A 19,769-nucleotide genomic window follows, 5' to 3' on the forward strand; every position below is an offset into this window, starting at 1 on the left:
AAAGAGAGTTCTTACTTGATGTAGTATGACGCGAACAACCTGTATGGCTGGGCAATGTCTCAGGCTCTTCCTTATGGAAAACTTAGATGGGTAAAGGAAAAAGACTACAAAAACGTTTTACAAGATGTATGTATCTCTACACAAAAAGAATTGGATGAAGAGAAAGATGGTTATTATTTTGAAATTGATTTAAAATATCCAGAGGAACTCCATAACCTACACAAAGATCTCCCATTTGCTTGTGAGAAAGAAAGTCCAAAGAAAGAATGGTTGAGTGATTAATCAACGATCGTTTGATATAGGTGAATCAACAGAAAAAATTACTTCCTACATTATATAACAAGAAAAATTATGTTCTACACCAAAGAAATTTGCGACAATATTTATCAAAAGGTCTAAGAGTAGAGAAGATCCATTGGGTTCTAAAGTTCAATCAAAGTCATTGGTTAAAGGGGTACATTGATTTTAATACACAAAGAAGAACAGAGTCAAAAACAGATTTTGAGAAAGACTTTTATAAATTGATGAATAATGCGGTCTTTGGTAAGACTATGGAGAATGTGAGGAAAAGACAAAATATCAGACTATCAACATCTTGGGAACAAGCATCAAAATTAATTAATAGACCGAGTTTTACTCGAGCTGAGGTCTTTACTGAGAACTTTTGTGCGATCCATTTGATTAAAGAGAGTATTGAAATGAACAAACCTATTTATATTGGAACAACAATTCTTGATTTATCAAAGTCATTAATGTATGATTACTTTTATAATAACTTGAGGAAGAAATATCAAAATGATGTTAATCTACTTTATATGGATACAGATAGTTTTATTTTGAAAATTAATACCAACGATGTTTATTCAGACATGAAAAGAGACATTAATATCTATGACACGAGTAATTACAGTCCAGAGAGTGAGTTGTTCTCTTCTAAAAATAAAAAGGTGATTGGAAAGTTCAAGGATGAATTAGGAGGAAATGTTATGAGTGAATTTGTGGGATTGAGGTCAAAGGCTTATGCTTATAAATACATTGTGAATAACGTTGAAAAGACTGATAAGAAGTTAAAAGGTGTAAAGAAAAATGTTATTAAAGAAACAATAAACTTTAAGGATTATTATAACTGTTTAACAACAAAGAAAGAAGAGTTTAGAAAGATTAATGGAATAAGAAGTTATAAACATCAATTATATTCAGAAGAGATAAATAAGAAAGCATTGGGGGCTTTTGATGATAAGAGGTTTATTTTAGAAAATGGAATTGATAGTCTCCCTTATGGTTATATAAGTATATAAGTGATAAGATATATATAAGTGATAAGATATATATAAGTGATAAGATATACATAAGTGATAAGATATATATGTGATAAGATATATATAAGTGATAAGTTAAAAAGGGGGGGTTGGGGATTTTAACGGGCTACCGCCGCCTTTTTTACTATTATATAAATGATAGAACCAAGTACCAACCAGACTAAAGAGTGGAGGTGTAATCAATCTTGGTATATAAATGGTAAACATAACGAATGTGAAAAATATCAAATAGGTATAATTGAAAAGACAACTGGTAAAACAATTTACAAAACAAATAAGAGAATTAATTTAAATACCGGTGAATTGGGTAAAAAAGATGGAAATATTTTTGAGTGGACGGAAAACTTTGATGGTTGTCAGGAAAATATATACTTTAATTTTAAAATGGTATGTGGTACTGGAGGCACTCAAACAAGAACATTGAGGGAGGTTTACCATTTTATCTTAGCTCAGTTAAAATATCTTAATAAAGAACCAAACTCAAACATCTTTTTTGTTAATATATTAGATGGTGAAGGGAGTGGCAAGATAATTAAATTATTTCCCACCCATAAACAAATATTTGTAGGGTCATTGTTTGAGTGGGCCAAAGATGATTCACCAGATGATATTAAGAGTAAAAGGTTAAAAGGTCCATAAGGTCAGAAGGATCACAGGTTCACACAGAAGGACCATTGTTTAAGTGGTCTAATGAATAAGGATAACATGTCAAAAGGTTAGAAGGTTCGTAAAGAACAGGGTGAGAGAAATAGAGGTGTTTAGGGACAATGAGGGAGGGGAAAAATTAACATGTAAGTCAATGGGAAAATGAGAGTGTCCCAGAAGCAACATATATACACTACTAAGAAGATTCATCAGTTTATCGGTTCGGAGGAACCTGAGTTTGACCAGGTGAGCTCTGTTTCTGACAACTCAGAATCGTATGACCTGCTTCATATTGATTCTCATCATAAGCGGGACCCTCTTCTTGCCACTGAGATCTCGCGAGATCACGGCGAGGTCACGTCTTTTCGAAGCTGCTCCATGCGCTCACGCTTTCGAAGCTAAGTGATATTTCTCAATCGTGTTTTTGTCGAGACTGTATCTATCTTTCGGTGTATGTACCTATAGCGTATCTTTTGGAAAATTTTCGGTGCTAATTTTTCGTACATGTATACACAATCGTCGGTTAATGGTATCGAGTATTCTGCGGCCTAGTACTCGTAGGCTTGGACTACCGTACCGTCTCCGACCTTGTGGTTTGTTTTTCTCTCAGCGATTCGTCGAATGCGCTGAAATTATTTTCGTTCACTGTTTCGTCCCAGTTGTTCACCCCGTACCTCCTTGTTTAATATCTGTACTCACAAAAAAAAAAAAAAAAAAAAAAAAACCCCAAAAAAATATTTCCTTCCCAGGTCTTATTCGTTTATTTGTTCTTTTTGTTCGTTCGTTCTTCGTTCGCGATCACGCAGTTAGAAATGTATAATCTCTCCCCTGAACAACTATTTTCTCTCATATATTATAACACCCTTTTCTTCTTTTCCTACAAAAGGATGCTTTCGTCTTGCTCACCAAATCTATTCATTCCAAAAAATATATATAATACCATCTCTTACAGTTCCTCCTTTCTACATTCCCTAAACTATCCAGAACTCCATCCCTCCTCCAGTGTCCTCAAACGTATTTTTGACTCGAAGGTCTCAAACTCATTTTGCAAAAATGTTCGTTTCCCATGAATCGTACACTTTTCAAAATCCAATCTCACCCCTCCCCTCCAAATCCTCCCCATCACCCATCCCTTTCAAATCTCCCCCCTTGCCCCTTCCCTCCCCTCCCTCCTAAACTCCCCCCACACCCCTCCCCTCCGAGACTCTCCCTCGCTCCTCCCGCCCTAGACTCCCCTCTCACCCCTCCTCCTCAAAGCATCCTCCCTGCTTCTTCCTCCTTCCAACTTTCACCTTCATCTCCCCAAACCTTCTGCCTTGCTCTTCCCCCTCCTCAAATAACACCTCACTGTGCCTCACCCAATCTCCATCAAACCTTTTGTCCGCCCCATTCTTCCCTTTCTCCAAGCTATTCTGAAATCTCTGACACACCTTCAACAGCTCTCCCTACCTCTTCCTCCTCTTCCACATCTTACCCTACCCCTCCCCCCCCCCCCTGTTCTGGACCCGATGCTCCCCCTTCCTCTTCATTAACGGTATGGACCTCAAACATCCGGGGCCTTCGCTCAAACTTGACTGACCTCTCCATACAGGTTGCTTCTGACAAACCAGATGTGATCTGCTTAACAGAAACTTTCCTCCTTCATGATGTCTCTGATGCCTTGGTATCTCTCCCAGGTTACTCCCTCCTCCGGTATGATAGACCTGAGCCTCGTCCTGGAGGTGGGGTTGCTATCTTTATAAAAAACTCTCTTCCTCACTCGCCCTCCACTGCCCTCTCTCCACCTCACCCCCAGGAATACCTTTGGCTACGGCTTCCCCTTCGCTCCCACCTTTTGTTCATATGTGTGTTGTACCGTCCACCAATCAGCGATGACTCCATCTACATCTCACTGTCTGATAATATGGACCAACTTCTATCTACCCATCCCAACTCTCTCTTCCTCATATGTGGTGATTTCAATTGTCACCATGCCAGTTGGCTGGGTGTGGGTACCTCTCTCACCAGCCATGGCTCTTCAGCAAAGGACTTCTGCGACTCACTGGGACTGACACAATCTGTCAATTTCCCGACCCGGATCTCAGTCAACGGAGCATCTTCTCTTCTGGATTTGGTTATGACAAACTTCCCTGAAAATGTCTGCTGCTCTTCTTCTGCTCCAATCGCATCTGATCATGTGCTTGTCAAAGTGGACATCTCTCTGACCATTCTCAGAGAGCCTCCTCAGCGTCGACGAGTCTGGCATTTCACTCAGGCCAACTGGCACGGTCTTCAAGCAGCCATCAATCATCTGGACTGGTCTCCCATCTCTACCGCCTCTGACATCAACTCATCCTGGGAATTCTTTCAAAGTAAATTGCTCTCTCTCATGCACAGATTTATACCATCTCGTCTTCAGTTGTCATACCCTTCCTCCCATCCATGGTACACGGAATCTTGTGGTGAGGCTGTTGCCCTGAAACAACTTGCTTTCGTCTCCTGGAAAGCAAATCCAACGGAAGGAAATCTCATTTCCTTTCACAAAGCCCGAAACAAGTGTGTGTCCACCCTCAGGAGAGCCAGGAAACAATATCTCACCATTCTCAAGACCGAACTCTCTTATCTGTCTCCCTCTTCCAAATCCTTGTGGCGTCTGGTCAAATCTGTTTCTGGTGTTTGTTCCCCCTCCATCCCCTCCCTCACCTCAAACGGCTTAACGGCTGACTCCGCACGTGAAAAAGCTGAATGCCTCAACTCTGTGTTTGCCTCTAAATCTTGTGTCCCAAACCCATCCCTCTCTGTACCCACCGTACCCAGTCGTACCCAGCTGCTCCTGGACTCTGTGTCCTTTCCTCCTGACAAGGTGGAAAAGTTTCTCTCAACCCTCGACTCTGATTCTGCAACTGGTCCTGACGGCATCAGCCCACGGGTCCTAAAATCATGTTCTTCTGCTCTTTCACTCCCTCTTTCTGTTCTCTTCACCCTCTCTTTTGCTCAAGGTCATCTGCCATCTGCTTGGAAATCAGCCAACATCACCGCTTTGCACAAAAAGGTGCAAAAACAGATCCCAGCAACTACAGACCAATCAGCCTTCTCCCAATTATCAGCAAAGTCATGGAATCCATCATTGCTTCAGATATTAAATCTTTCCTCTTCTCCAATGGCTTGATCTCTGATCATCAATTTGGTTTCAGACCTGGTCACTCTACTCTGGACATGCTGCTTCTGCTTTCTCAACAATGGATGGAGGTCCTCAACGCCAAACAGGAAATTAGAGCTGTCTCCCTTGACATTTCACGTGCCTTTGATACGGTCTGGCACCCTGCTCTGCTCTCCAAACTCTCCTCCTTTGGTATCCATGGAAATCTCCACGCATGGCTGGCGGACTTCCTCTCTGGTCGTAGTCAACGTGTGGCCCTGAATGGGTTTCTCTCATCTCCTCTTCCTGTTCAGGCTGGAGTTCCCCAAGGTAGTGTTCTGGGCCCTGTGCCTTTTTCTGGTCTTCATCAATGATCTCTCTGACTCTCTTGAAAATCCTCTCTATCTCTTTGCTGACGACTCTACTCTCTGTCGCTCCATTCCTCATCCCTCAGATCGGCAGTCTGCAGCCTCCTCACTCTCTGCAGACCTGGACAAAATCACAGACTGGTCAAACAAGTGGAACATGTCTTTCAATCCTGACAAATCTCACACTCTTACAATGTCTCTCCGAAAGGACCGACTGGACAACCCTCCCATCTACTTTCTCAACAATCCTCTCCAAGAAGTTCTGTCGCTCAAGCTTTTGGGTCTCACTATCTGCCATGATCTTTCTTGAGAAAACCACATTTCCAAGCTGGCCTCCAAAGCCAGTCGCCGACTGGGCATCCTCCGTCGTGCGAAGTCCTTCCTTGGCACACCTGAGCTCCTCACCACATACAAGGCTTTCATCCGCAGCTCAATGGAATACTGTTCCCCCCTCTGGGCTGGTGCTCCTGCCTCACACCTTGCTCGGCTTCACGCTGTTGAGGCCAAAGCTTTCAGAATCATTGGAATCTCCTGCGATGTAGTCAATGCCGAGGGCCTTTCACTCACTCACCGCAGGCAGGTTGGTGGTCTTTCTGTCTTCTACCGACTCCTCTCCGGCCTTGCTCCCCCAGCTCTCTCTGTGCTCTGTCCCCCCAATATTCCTTCAGGTCGCACAAGATCTGCCTGCAACCCTCTTCTGGTTAAACTGCCAAAGTCTAGGCTCTCTGCTCACCTTCACTCTTTCATTCCCCTTTCCTCCCGCCTCTGGAACAAACTCCCCCACTCCCTTCAATCCCACTCCTCCCTCCAGGTCTTTAAAACAGCTGTTCACCACCATCTCTTATCTTCCCCCATCGAAAACCTTGATCTTTTCTACCCCCGGTAATTCACCCCAGAGTCCTTGCAGTGTTCATATGTTTTAATCCTCTCCCACCTCCCCCCAAGTCCTCCCGATGTCCCTGCTCTCAAATGTTGTGTTTGTGTCCTTCCCCCTCTCTTTTGTGTCCTCCCCCCTCTCTCCCCATCTTGTCTACCGCTCCCCTTGTTTTTTGTGTTTTGTGTGTCGGTTTGTCTTTTTGTGTGATTAATGTTAGCTCTTTCACGAGCCTCGATCTTGTATACAAAAAAAACAAAAAAAACAAAAAACAATTGACCATTGCAAATGGAGGTCGACACTGTTGCGGCCGTCTCGCTCATCAGCCATGCTGTTTTCACAAACCTGTGGAGTGATGCTGACCGACCCCATCTGAAACCTACTACCTATGGACTCTCCACCTATACAGGTGAGAAGATTGTTCCCTGCGGTACATGTGACGTCACGGTGGGCTACGATAACCGTGAGTTTCACCTACCCCTGATCGTCATTCCTGGAAAGGGCCCTTCCTTACTCGGCAGGAACTGGTTGAGCATAATTCGACTGAAGTGGAAAACCATTCATCAACTCTGGGCAGCCAACGTTTCTCCTACCGCAGCATACACACTCAAAAATGTGCTGGATACGTACCCGGATGTCTTCAAGGATGAGCTTGGAACCTTGAAAGGACATACGGCGAAACTCAGTGTTGACCGGGATGCCAATCCTATATTTTGCAGAGCTCGCCCAGTCCCTTTCGCCCTGCGGGAGCGGATTGACAAGGAACTGGATCATCTTGAAAATCTGGGGATCATCGAGCAATTCCAGTATGCCGAATGGGCGGCGCCCATCATTCTGGTCATAAAATCGGACCAGTCCATCCGCATATGTGGAGATTATAAAATGACCGTGAACAAGTGTTCTTCATTGGATAAATATCCAATCCCGAGGATCGAAGACCTCTATGCTCGTCGCACGGGAGGCAAGGCTTTTACGAAACTCGATCTCAAATCCGCCTATCTACAGCTCCGCTTGGATGAGAATTCGAAACAGTATCTTACTATCAACACCCATCGTGGGTTGTACAGGTACCACCGACTCAGTTTTGGAGTGAAATCTGCACCTGGAATTTATTAGCATGTCATGGACAGTTTGTTTGCCGCCGAATGCAACGTCGTTTGTTACCAGGATGATATTCTGGTTACTGGTCGTATGGACGCGGAACATCTACAAAACCTGGACCTAGTTCTGAAGAAGATTTCGGCTCTGGCCTATGTTTGCATCGAGACAAGTGCAAGTTTATGGTGCCATCAGTCACGTACCTGGGTCATACGATTGATGCCGAGGGTCTACACCCGACAGATGAGAAAGTCCGAGCTATCAAAGATGCTCCTGCTCCACGAGACGTGACCGAATTGAAGTCATACCTCGGTTTGCTTCAGTTCTATGGTCGTTACATCCCGAATGTGACCGACGTTTTGGGCCCCCTTTATCGGCTTTTGAGGAAAGGAGTCTCCTGGAGCTGGGGGTCTACTGAACAATCAGCATTCCAGACCTCTAAGGATCTGCTCAAATCGTCCAATGTTCTCATTCATTTTGATCCAGAGAAGGATCTTGTGCTGACATGCGATGCCTGTCGGTATGGAGTGGGGAGTGTATTATCACACATGATGCCTGATGGTACGGAAAGACCAGTTGCATTTGCATCCAGAACGTCGTCCCCGGCATAGAAGAACTATTCCCAACTTGACAAGGAAGGATTGGGAATCGTTTTCGGTGTCAGCAAATTTCGCCAGTACCTTCTTGGACATCATTTCACGATTCGCACTGATCACAAGCCGCTGATCAGTCTGTTTGGTCCAACTAAGGCGACGTCTGACACACTACTGCCCAGGATCATCCGCTGGTCCCTGTTTCTCGCTGCTTATGACGACACCATATGTTGTAAGCCCGGTTCGTCTATCACAAATGCAGATGCCATGAGTCGGTTACCCCTTCCAGAATCCGTTGATGATTCGCCTACACCAGGATCCATTATCGCACCGATGGATCATCTGGAAGATTGTGCTGTCGATTCCGGCCAGATCCGCACTCATACTCGACGAGACCCCGTTCTGTCCAGAACTGTCCAGGCTGTACAGCTTGGATGGCATTTGCTACCTGAGGGTGACCCAGATTTTGCGGCTTTTAAAGCACGTAAAAACGAACTCAGCGTCGAAAATGGTTGCCTACTCTGGGGATGTCGTGTTGTGATCCCAAAAAATCTGCGTTCCAGGGTCATGGATGAAATCCATGACTGTCACCCCGGGATTGTGAAGATTAAGTCACTCGCTAGAAACTATGTGTGGTGGCCAAACTTGATGCTGATATCGAACATCATGTTCAACATTGTTACCCCTGCCAGAGCACCCGGAATACACCTGTGAAAGCGCCACTGCATCCCTGGGAATGGCCCAGCGAACCGTGGCATCACCTACATCTCGATTATGCCGGGTCGATTAACGGCAGCACGATTCTAATAATTACGGACGCGCACACAAAATGGATTGATGCCTATCTGATGCGTGGTACTACGTCAGCCATTGTCATCGAAAGACTCAGACGCTGTTTCGCCACTCATGGTCTGCCCAGTATGATCATGAGTGATAACGGTATGTGTTTTTCCAGTACCGAGTTCACACGTCGGAACGGCATCAAACATAAGTTTGTCAGCCCACATCACCAGGCTTCAAATGGCTTGGCCGAACGATCCGTGGGAATCATCAAATCCGGATTGCAGAAACTTCGGGAGGGAACCCTGGAAACAAAGCTGTCTCGTCTCCTGTTCAAATACCGCATCACGCCACAATCAACAACCGGTGCAGCTCCGTCTGAGTTATTGATGAAACGACACGTGAGATCGACACTTGACAATCTCAAACCAGACATATCATCAAATGTTTATCAGAGCCAGCTTAATCAAAAGTTGGTGCACGATAAGACGTCCAACAGTCGTTGTATCAACATTGGAGATCCAGTGTTTGCCCGAAATTTTGGTGCAGGTGTGACGTGGCTACCGGGGGACATCATCGAGAAGCCAGGTCCACTGTCCTGCGTGATTCGCCTGCAGGATGGCCGCGAAATTCGTCGACATCAGGACCACATAACCTACCGTCACTGTGAGTCGATAGAGCCTGCAACATCGTCACAGTCAGGACAACAGTTCTTCCCGCCACTGCTGGAGATCGTCGTGGCCACTCCTAGTGCAGGCCCATATGTCATAACAATATTGTTTGTGTTTTTTGTTTGTTAAAATTGATTTAGCAATGGATTCTGCTTCAGAATATTATAGAGATGTAAAAAAAATAGGGTTCCATTTTTTCTTTTACGTCTAATAGGTGGTAATTCGAAGAAATCCAAGATGGCCGCCATAAAATTTGGAAAATACACTTTTGTGCATATCTTTGTATCTAGATATCATATAAACATGAATAATATGTCCTTTTATATGTTTTCAGACCCAAGGAAGCCATTTCTGCCATTGGTTTTACAGAAAAATGCAAGGAAAATAAAATAGTGGACATATACCAGCCAAAGTGGGGTCGGCCGGCATGAAATCGGTGAATTAAGTTTCCACCATCTAGTTAAGGTCTGGTTTTGACTGTGTTGACGAAATGTGAATCTGAATAGTAGTATCTATCTTTGCAGGACCGACGACTGTTCAAGAGTGTCTAGAAAATTACACCTACCTTCAAGATGAGTGACTCACCACCCAGGAAGATTGAGAAGTCAGTAGATTTCGGACTTTGTTTTGTATGCCAAATGGCCATAGGGCAAACAGACTATACAACCTTTGTAACGAAACCAAAACTCTCCTCTGTCGAGAAACTGATGGCAGGTGCTGAGGAACAGTACACGTATGGTGAAACAAAGTTTGCATCATTGAATAGACATTTGCAATATTCCTCTGCTGAAGAATTGCTCGCAAAAGGTCTCCGCTACCATAAAGCTTGTTACAAAGATGTTACCAATAAGATGCACATTGATCGAGCAAAGGCTAGGTTTGAGAAAGGAACAACATCAGGCAGTGCCGCAGAAATCCGACTGAAAAAGAGAGGACGACCAAGTTCTAGTGATCTAGGGGAAAGCACGTCAACATCCAGAAGGTGTTCCCGAGAACAGACATTTGACGCGCTCAGATGTGTCATATGCCAGGAAGACAGAGGAAGTGAACTACACAATGTGTCAACAAAGAACATGGGACTCCAGATCAGAAACATTGGCCAAGAAACAAGTAATGACAATCTGAAAGTGAGACTGAACAGTGTCATAAGTTCGCCTGACCCATTGCAAGCAATGGCTGAGGACATGAAATATCATTTACTATGTGTAGTTAAGGCCAAACGTGCTATAGTTAAGACGGAAAAACAAACAGAAACAACCAATGTTAACTTTGGTCAGGTGTTATCAGACCTTGAACTCATTGAAATTGTTGAAACTGCGTTGAATGATACTACTGAAAATGCTGTGCTGAATATGAATGAAATTCATGTAACCTATGTCAATTTACTTAAGGAGCACGACTTTCCGGTCTCAGACAACCATAGTTATAAGCCATACCTGAAACAATTGATCCTAGACAACATTGCCGATGTTCATTTCAGCCGGCCCTCAAACAAAACAAAGCCAGAGCAGATTCTTTCCACAAAGCTCAAAGACCACATGATATCAAGCACAATTACAGCAGACAGCATCAAAGACGATTTTAAAGTACTTTTGCGAGCTGCGAAAATATTGAGGAAAGACATCGCATCTTCCCCAGCATGGAAATTTAATGGAACCTTTGCTGATTACAAGCCACCCCCGATGCTCAACATCTTCTGCAAGCATGCAGTCATGGGAACAAGGAAAGTAGGAAATAGCAACAGGGAGGACTCCATTGGTGTGAGTGCATCATTGTTGGCGCAGCACTTTGTCGGTGCTTATAAATCTGACCGACAGGTATCGTACGAACCAAGAAGCGAGGATGGATCATTCAAACAACGATTTGAAACTCCATTGAGTGTGGGCTTAGCTCTCGACATACACAAAAACACACGATCCAAGGCGCTTGTAGAGAAACTTGCACATCTGGACCTCGCCATCTCCTACAAAAAGGTCATGGAGATTGAGACCAGCATTGCCAACTCCGTACTGAAGCAAATGGAGTCCACCGGAGGCATCTGTCTACCACCATGGTTGGTTCAGGACACGTTCGTCTGGTTTGCCATGGACAACATCGATTTTCTAGAGTCAACTCCTTGCGGGATGAATACCCTTCATGGTACAGCAATTGCGATCTACCAGCCTGTATCACCGGAGAAATCACCCATGATACCACCAATTGAACTTGACCGGTCATCAAAAGCTCAAACGATACATGATGCAGTTGGCTGTAAAACGTTGACCTGCAAGAAGCCAGCACCCGAGAAGAGAAAGAGCGACTGCAAGCTGCTCACATCAAAACCCGAGACAGACAAGAACAAGAAAACCGATATGACCTGGATGATTGGATGCCTGAACTTCGAGGAAGAAGGAGAAGTTGACGTCAAACTCACAGCTCCGGGGACGTGGGGAGCCTTCAATTCCTTGCTATCTTCGTCCAGTGAGAAGACCAATGTTGCTCTCGTTCCTCCGTTGATAAGGTCGCCTCCTACAGACTATGATACACTGTACACGGGTCTGATGAGAGCTCACAACATCACAACTCGTGTTATGGGGAGTGAGGCAATCACAGTCATGACTCTCGATTTGCAGCTATACGACCTGGCGATGAAGCTGTGGGTGGAACGCGAGGCCATCAGGAAGCAATTCCTCTTCCGACCTGGTGAGCTACATGTTGTGTTTTGGGCCTCAGCTGCATTAGGAAAATACGTGGAAGGGAGTGGAATTGATCAGGCATGGGTCGAGGCTGGACTTTTCTCGCCAACCACAGTGAGCCAAATACTAAATGGGAGGCACTTGTATCGAGCTCTGGAGGCACACATGGTAACACTGATCGCTTTGTACAACCTGTACTTCCAGAGATTCCTGGCAATGGAACCTGAAGAAAGGGCCTATCTGAACGAGTCATCTGTTCGTCTGGGAGAGGCATATCAGAGAGACATCAGCGGGAGCATGGAGCCAGAGAAGAATCTATGCGACATTCTCAAAAAAACATTGGCCATGATGGAGTCCAGAGATATGACCAAAAAACTGGAACAATTTGAGGTCAGCACAAACAAGATACAGCGCTTCATCCTGAACTACATGAAACAGTTTGAGACTATCCTTCTGTTCATTAGAAGTACAAGACAACGTGATCTGCTGCTGCATATGGAGAGCATCGAGTCTCTCACGAAGTACTTCTTCGCTCACGATCATCTAAACTATGCTCGGTTGCTCCCTCTCTACATTTCAACAATGCAGGAGACTGAAAAGCAGCACCCAGAACTGTGGAGGGAATTCATGAAAGGGAACTTCTGTGTGACAAAAGGATTGGCAGGCTTCACATCAATAGCCCCAGACCATGGCATTGAGCAAGAAAACCGTACACTTAAGGTGATTGGAGGAATCGTAGGGATAACTCAAAATGAGAAGGCGCTTGACAAGTTCTTCCTCATTGCACCTGAGCTGTCAAAGTCACTGCACGAGTTTGCGGAGGGATATGGTCTTGGTGAAAACCAGAGCAGAAAACAACACCACAAAATCACGGGGGGAAAGCTTTCCCGGGTGATGAGCCATGCCTCCAAGCTTTCTAGGGTGTTCCGTGAACATGGCGATCCATTTATGGAAGAGGAAGTAGACGAGGTCTACAACCTGCTCACCAAAGAAGTCATGAATGAAAAAGTGTCCAGCGACATCTTAGAGCGCGACGAGATCGGACAACAGATGTTCCAGCAATTTGCCACAGATCGTTTAGCTGAGGGAAAACTTTCTGTGTGGGACAAAATGACGAAAAGAAAACTTCGAACATTCAAGAGTTCGAATGCCACAACAGAAGTGAGATCGGGCGACAAGCTGATCAAAGTCAAAGAAGAGCGAGGATTGTTGCAGAGGTTCATCGTTATCTCACGGAGCCGACCAGAGCTCGACCTGAAAGAATGTATTGGCACCTATGAATTTGGCATCGTTCCACGTTCTTTATTTGCATCTGATGGATCCCTCTTGTTGGCATACGACAAGGCAAAAATCCTTCGTCAACTTGAGCATCTGGCTGAGCCTGAAGAGCAGGATGTACATGATCCACCAGGAGAACCTATTTCGACAGAAATCAATGAGCATCAAGACGCGGGAATTGCCGCTTTGAATGATGCAGCAGCACACGCTGGGGAAGAAACTAATGACCCATCAACTGACTATGAAATCTCAAGCCAAAATTTGCAGGAACCCTCTCAGATCAGCCAAAACCCAGACACAACCACAAGATCAGGAGTGATCAATGAAAACGAGACTACTTCTCGCCATAGAGTGATAATCATTGATGGCATGGCTCTTGTTAACGGGATCTCCAAAACAGAACAAATGATTACATGCAGTGACTTTGCTCAATCGTTCATTGAACGCCTCGAAAATATTGCCGTGCATTATGATGACGTGAGGTTGGTATTCGACCGATACATCGATAACTCACTGAAAGACAAAATGCGCCTAAAGAGGACAAAGGGGAAATCAACATACTATCACGTCAGGGATAGTACATTGATCCAGAAGATTTCACTCAAAGATTTCCTTTCCAATGTGAAGACCAAGGCAGAGCTTACAGAGTACTTGGCTGTGAAGTGTCTATCTTACAGCAAGGCTCATCCAAACAAGTTGAAGAAGTTCATGGTGACATCAGGAACTAAGACCACGGGCAACAGTGAAGTTCCAGACAGTCTACTCACGCACAGCCAAGAAGAGGCCGATACACTCTTAATTCTGCATGCTCTCACAGTCGACAAAGATGCAGAAGTTATCATTGATTCGCCAGATACCGATATCTTCCTCCTACTGATTCAGAGATTTCACGATCTACCACCTGCTATGAGGTTTCTCACTGGGAAGGGAAAGTTGAGGAGGAGCATTGCAGTCCAACCTATTCATGGCATGCTAGGAGAGAAACGTGCGTCTGCAATACTTGGATTCCACGCATTCACGGGAAGTGACATGTCTGGAAGGTTCGCTGGCAGGAGCAAGGACTGGTGCTTTAAGGTCTTCATGACATGTGACAACAAGATATGGGAGGCTCTGGAGTCTTTGGGACAAACTGATCCGTCACCAGAAGTGTGTTCCCAGCTGGAACGCTTCGTCTGTCTGCTGTACAAGTCTAAAGTTCACACGAAAGTAAACGAGCTTCGCTGGTTCTTATTCTCCAACCGTGCTGCTGAGGGAGAGAGTCTTCCACCTACCACTGGTTCGCTAAAGTTACACGTTCAGCGAGCACATTATATCGCAATGATATGGAGAAAGGCAGCAGAAAGCCATCCGTCCCTTCCATCACCTGTCGAGTATGGTTGGCAGTTACTTTCGGATGATGGGGTTTATGCCCCAAGTCGATGCCTGAATCCTCCAGCCCCAGAAGCAATAATGAATCTCGTGAACTGTGGGTGCAAGAAAGGGTGTATGGGAAGATGTAGCTGTCGCAATAACAATATTCCTTGTACTGAAGTTTGTGGGTGTGTGGGTTACAGTTGTAACAACAAAGCAAACATCAATGAACCGCGTGTGATAGATATGGATGAGGATGAATGAGGCATTCGTTTATGTGATCGTTTATGTTCATTCATCGTTTATGTTTAGGTGTGTGTGTATGTGTGTGCGTGTGTGTGTGTGTGTGTGTGTGTGCGTGTGCGTGTGTGTGTATTCAAAATAAATGTTATCAGTGAAGATTGTTTATTGAATCGATTCTAATTGGGAAATTATACGATCTGATTTCACGACGGCCGTCTCCATTTTGGCTGGTATATTGCCCACTATTTTAATTTCCTTGCATTTTTCTGTAAAAACAATGGCAGATATGGCTTCCTTGGGTCTGAAAACATATAAAAGGACATATTATTCATGTTTATATGATATCTAGATACAAAGATATGCACAAAAGTGTATTTTCCAAATTTTATGGCGGCCATCTTGGATTTCTTCGAATTACTACCTATTAGACGTAAAAGAAAAAATGGAACCCTATTTTTTTTACATCTCTATAATATTCTGAAGCAGAATCCATTGCTAAATCAATTTTAACAAACAAAAAACACGAAATTACTAATCGCCCTAGACTATCCAGCTGGCTCGGATGCCCCGAAAACCTCTGCGAACGCTACACCCTTCGTGGAGACCAAAGGAATCACCTCGGACTCTGTATCCACTGGTACACCGCCACTCAATGGGATCACCTCGGACTCTGTATCCTGTATCCACTGGTACACCGCCACCCAAAGGGATCACCTCGGACTCTGTATCCACTGGTACACCGCGACGCTCAATGCGTGAGAGAAAAGCACCTGACCGGTTGAATCTTTGAAGATGTTTTTTTTCACGGTAACACATGTTCTATTTTCACGGTGACACATGTTCTATTTTCACGTATTTTCATTATTCTCATAATCGTTTGCACACATATTTTCACATGTTTTGGAAATGTTGCTTTTGAAATGTCAATTCTTGAAATCTAGCACGTATTGCTCTTGGTAATTTTGGACTTAAAGGGGAGGATGTCATGTATGAAGCTGCAAATATTCACCGTTGTATCCCTACACCGGGACCGCATGGTATCCCTACGCGCAGCTCAGATGGTGGCGCTGCAGTTAATCGGGCCTGTATCGGCAGAGTGAATAAACGTGTACTACAATCGATCGTAGTTTGTCGAGATACCTTACAGATACATAACATAAACTGTTCAGCCTAGCATAGGTGCCATTCTAGTAGAGGTATTAAAGCATAAAGAGTGAAGATTTGTATATTATACCAAAACTCGACCAACACTAAGAGCCACTGCACTTCAGTTGAACTGTAGTTCAAAACTGGTTCAAACAAGCATCCAAGTCCAAGAAGAAGATTGCCAACCTGAAGATGGATCTGCAGATATTTTCGAGAATGTATATATCATCTCAGGCAAGATATGGACACTTGGATCGATTATTTGAGCATGATCAGTGAATAATGCCTGGCCACCTTCACTTGCTTAAAACAATGTGATGAATATGTGGGTAACAATGCTGACTTATTGGGATGCTTGGAAGCTTTAGCACTGCGTCCCCAAGACACCGCTGAAGATGATGTAAAGATTTTTGATGGTACAGGACTGGTACACACATTGGATCCAATGAAATTGAATGTTGTTGTCAGGCCATTCAGTGACTATGCACACCAAGGATTCGTCCCTTATCATCTCATTGGACAGTTTCAACATGTGAAATGATTAGATGTCGTGTGGGATTACTACAAACCAAAGCCTCAAGTCATACGCTAGACAGTCTGTTGGCGAAACTAATATAAATTAAACAATAGCATTTGTTTACAAGCCATATGCGCTTGTGTGTGTAACAATAAATATATAAATTAGTCAGTTTGATATTCTCATGGAATACACCCGGTCCCTACGGGAGCGGCAGGAAGGGCTATGAGGTATATCGATTACAGTAGATCTATGGTCAGGCATCAATAACATCAGGGGGGACGGGTGGGGACGGGTGGGGACGGGTGGGGGGGGGGGGGGGAGGTGTTAATTTACCAAGTTTCTTGTAAAGTACTCACCAAGTGGTTTAAGCATTCGAGCAAGCACTCCATTCAAAACTGTTAATAAGGAATGACTTGCTTGGCAAGCGCTAGCTAGCTGCTTGGTAAATGAACACACTCTGGGTTTCCTCCCTTTCAGTTTCGTCTGAAATAGCAAATGCTTCAAAAGGTAATGAAAAGCGTTTGTGGTTTATAATAAATTTTCTTTTGGTTGGGGTGCTCCTGCGAAAAAACGACACGATATGCTATTTATGCACATTAACACACCGTTTGTTCAAGAAGGAAACACCCCTTGGGGTGAAGGATAGTATTAGTAGTAATATTGTTTTGTAATAACTAATATTATGCTATTGAAGGAGCTGTGGCTCCCACGTCGATCGAAAGAATGGACGCGACAAAAAGCTTGAATTCATCTGAGCTGCTTTATTAGAATCAAACACTCAGGCACTCTGGGAAAAACGTTTTACGGTCGGCAATATATATCTATTCCGCCAGGGGGTTTGCCCAGGCCTGGCGCCAGGGGGCGTGGCCCCGCGGGCCGGCTGCGGCCTGGCAAGCCGAGGGCGAGCCTGCCCGGGCGTCCCGACCGAGGCCTGGCAAGTCGAGCGCGGGCCTGCCCGGGCGTCCTGGACGAGCCCGGCCTGGTGATCGCTCCGCGTCCTTGATAGGTGCAAGGCGATTGTGTAACCCCAGCGGCAGCCGCTACACACGTCCCCCCAGAATCGACTTGCACCGGCAGGGTCAACTTGAGGGGGGTCCTGATGACCCGGCCGAAGCGACCCCTGGTGGGTCGTGGGAGGGGGTCCGGTGAGGTGGTGGGCGGTCGAGTGGGGGGCACCGTGGACGGGGGGCGGCCCCGCCGCGGCGGGAGGGCCACCCGTGGTGGGTGGTCGACGTCCACGTGCGCCGGCTTGAGGCGGTCCACTGCAATCCGGTCCGACCTGCCGCCGATGTCGATGACGAACGACTTGTCGTCCCGTCGCAGCACCCGGAAGGGCCCGTCGTACGGCGGCTGGAGTGGCCGCCGATGTGCGTCGTGACGCACAAAAACATACTCCGCGGTGCGGAGTGCTGGGGGGACGTAGGACTGGGGGTCACCGTGGTGGGATGTCGGCACGGGGGCAAACCGTCGGGCGGCCTCCTGGAGGTCCGAGCGCTGGCGAGCTGCGGACCAGGGGCTGGTAGCGTCGGGCACGAATTCGCCCGGGACGCGTAGCGCCTGGCCATAGACAAGCTCGGCGGTGGATGCCTGGAGGTCCTCCTTGGGGGCCGTGCGAAGGCCCAAAAGGACCCACGGCAGCCGGTCGGCCCAACCGCCGTCTTGAAGGCCGGCCATGAGCGCGGCCTTCATGGAGCGGTGGAATCGCTCGCACAACCCGTTTGCTTGGGGGTGGTAGGCCGTAGTACGGTGGAGCTTGACCCCCAGGTTGCGGGCGACCGCGCCCCACAGCTCGGAGGTGAACTGTGGTCCGCGGTCTGACGAGATGTCCGCCGGTGCGCCGAAGCGGGCGACCCAGGTGGCGATGAAGGCCTGCGCCACGTCGGCGGTGGTGGTGGAGACGAGGGGAACGGCCTCCGGCCACCTGGTGGTCCTGTCCACCATGGTGAGCAGGTGTGTGAACCCTCGTGATGGGGGAAGGGGGCCCACCAGATCCACGTTGACGTGGTCGAAACGTCGTTCGGGCACGGTGAAAGGTGCCAGCGGGGCCTGGGTGTGTCGGTGGACCTTGGCCCGTTGGCAGGCGGTGCAGGCGCTGGTCCAATCGCGGACGTCCCGACGAAGGCCGTGCCAGACGAAACGCGCCGACACCAGCTTCTGGGAAGCTTTCCGGCCCGGGTGGGAAAGGCCGTGGAGGGAGGCGAAGATGCGGCGTTGCCAGGTGACGGGCACGATGGGGCGAGGCCGGCCTTGGGAGACGTCGCAGAGCAGGACAGTGTCCGCGCAGGGGATGTCGGCCAGGCGGAGGCCCGTGTCCGCCGCCCGGAGGGCTTGCACCGTGGTGTCGGTGGTTTGGTCCGCCGCCATGAGCGCAAAATCCACGCCCAGGTGGACCGCGTTCGCGCTGGCCCGGGAAAGACAGTCGGCCACGGCGTTGTTTTTGCCGGCGACGTGCCGGATGTCCGTGGTAAACTCCGACACGGCGGAGAGGTGGCGCTGTTGGCGGGCCGACCATGGCTCCGTGACCTTGGCCATGGCGTAAACCAACGGCTTGTGGTCGACGAACGCCGTGAAAGGTCGGCCCTCCAGGAGGTGGCGGAAATGGCGGACGGCCAGGTGTAGACCGAGGAGCTCCCGGTCAAACGTGCTGTATTTGAGCTCGTTCGGCCGGAGCTGCCGGCTGAAAAAAGCGAGTGGCTGCCAAACCCCGTTCACCCATTGCTCATGTACGGCGCCCACCGCGTAGTCGGAGGCATCCGTGGTGAGGGCGATGGGAGCGTTGAGCACCGGGTGAGCGAGCAGTGTGGCGTCGGCGAGGGCCCGCTTTGAGCTTTGGAAGGCCGCATCCATTGCTGCGGACCAGGCGATGTCGTGCTTGGCCGGCTTGCCCCGGAGGGCTTCGTAGAGGGGCCGCATGAGTTGAGCAGCGCGGGGCACGAAGCGGTGATAAAAATTCACCATTCCCAGGAATTCCTGCAGGGCCTTTATGGTGCGGGGACGCGGGAAAGTGGTGATGGCCTCGACCTTGGTTGGCAGCGGCACAGCCCCGTTCTTGGTGATGTGGTGGCCCAAAAAATCAACGGCCGTCGTGCCG

This window comes from Myxine glutinosa, chromosome 1 (genome assembly GCF_964187855.1).
Source record: "Myxine glutinosa chromosome 1, kmMyxGlut1.1, whole genome shotgun sequence".
Lineage (NCBI taxonomy): Eukaryota > Metazoa > Chordata > Myxini > Myxiniformes > Myxinidae > Myxine > Myxine glutinosa.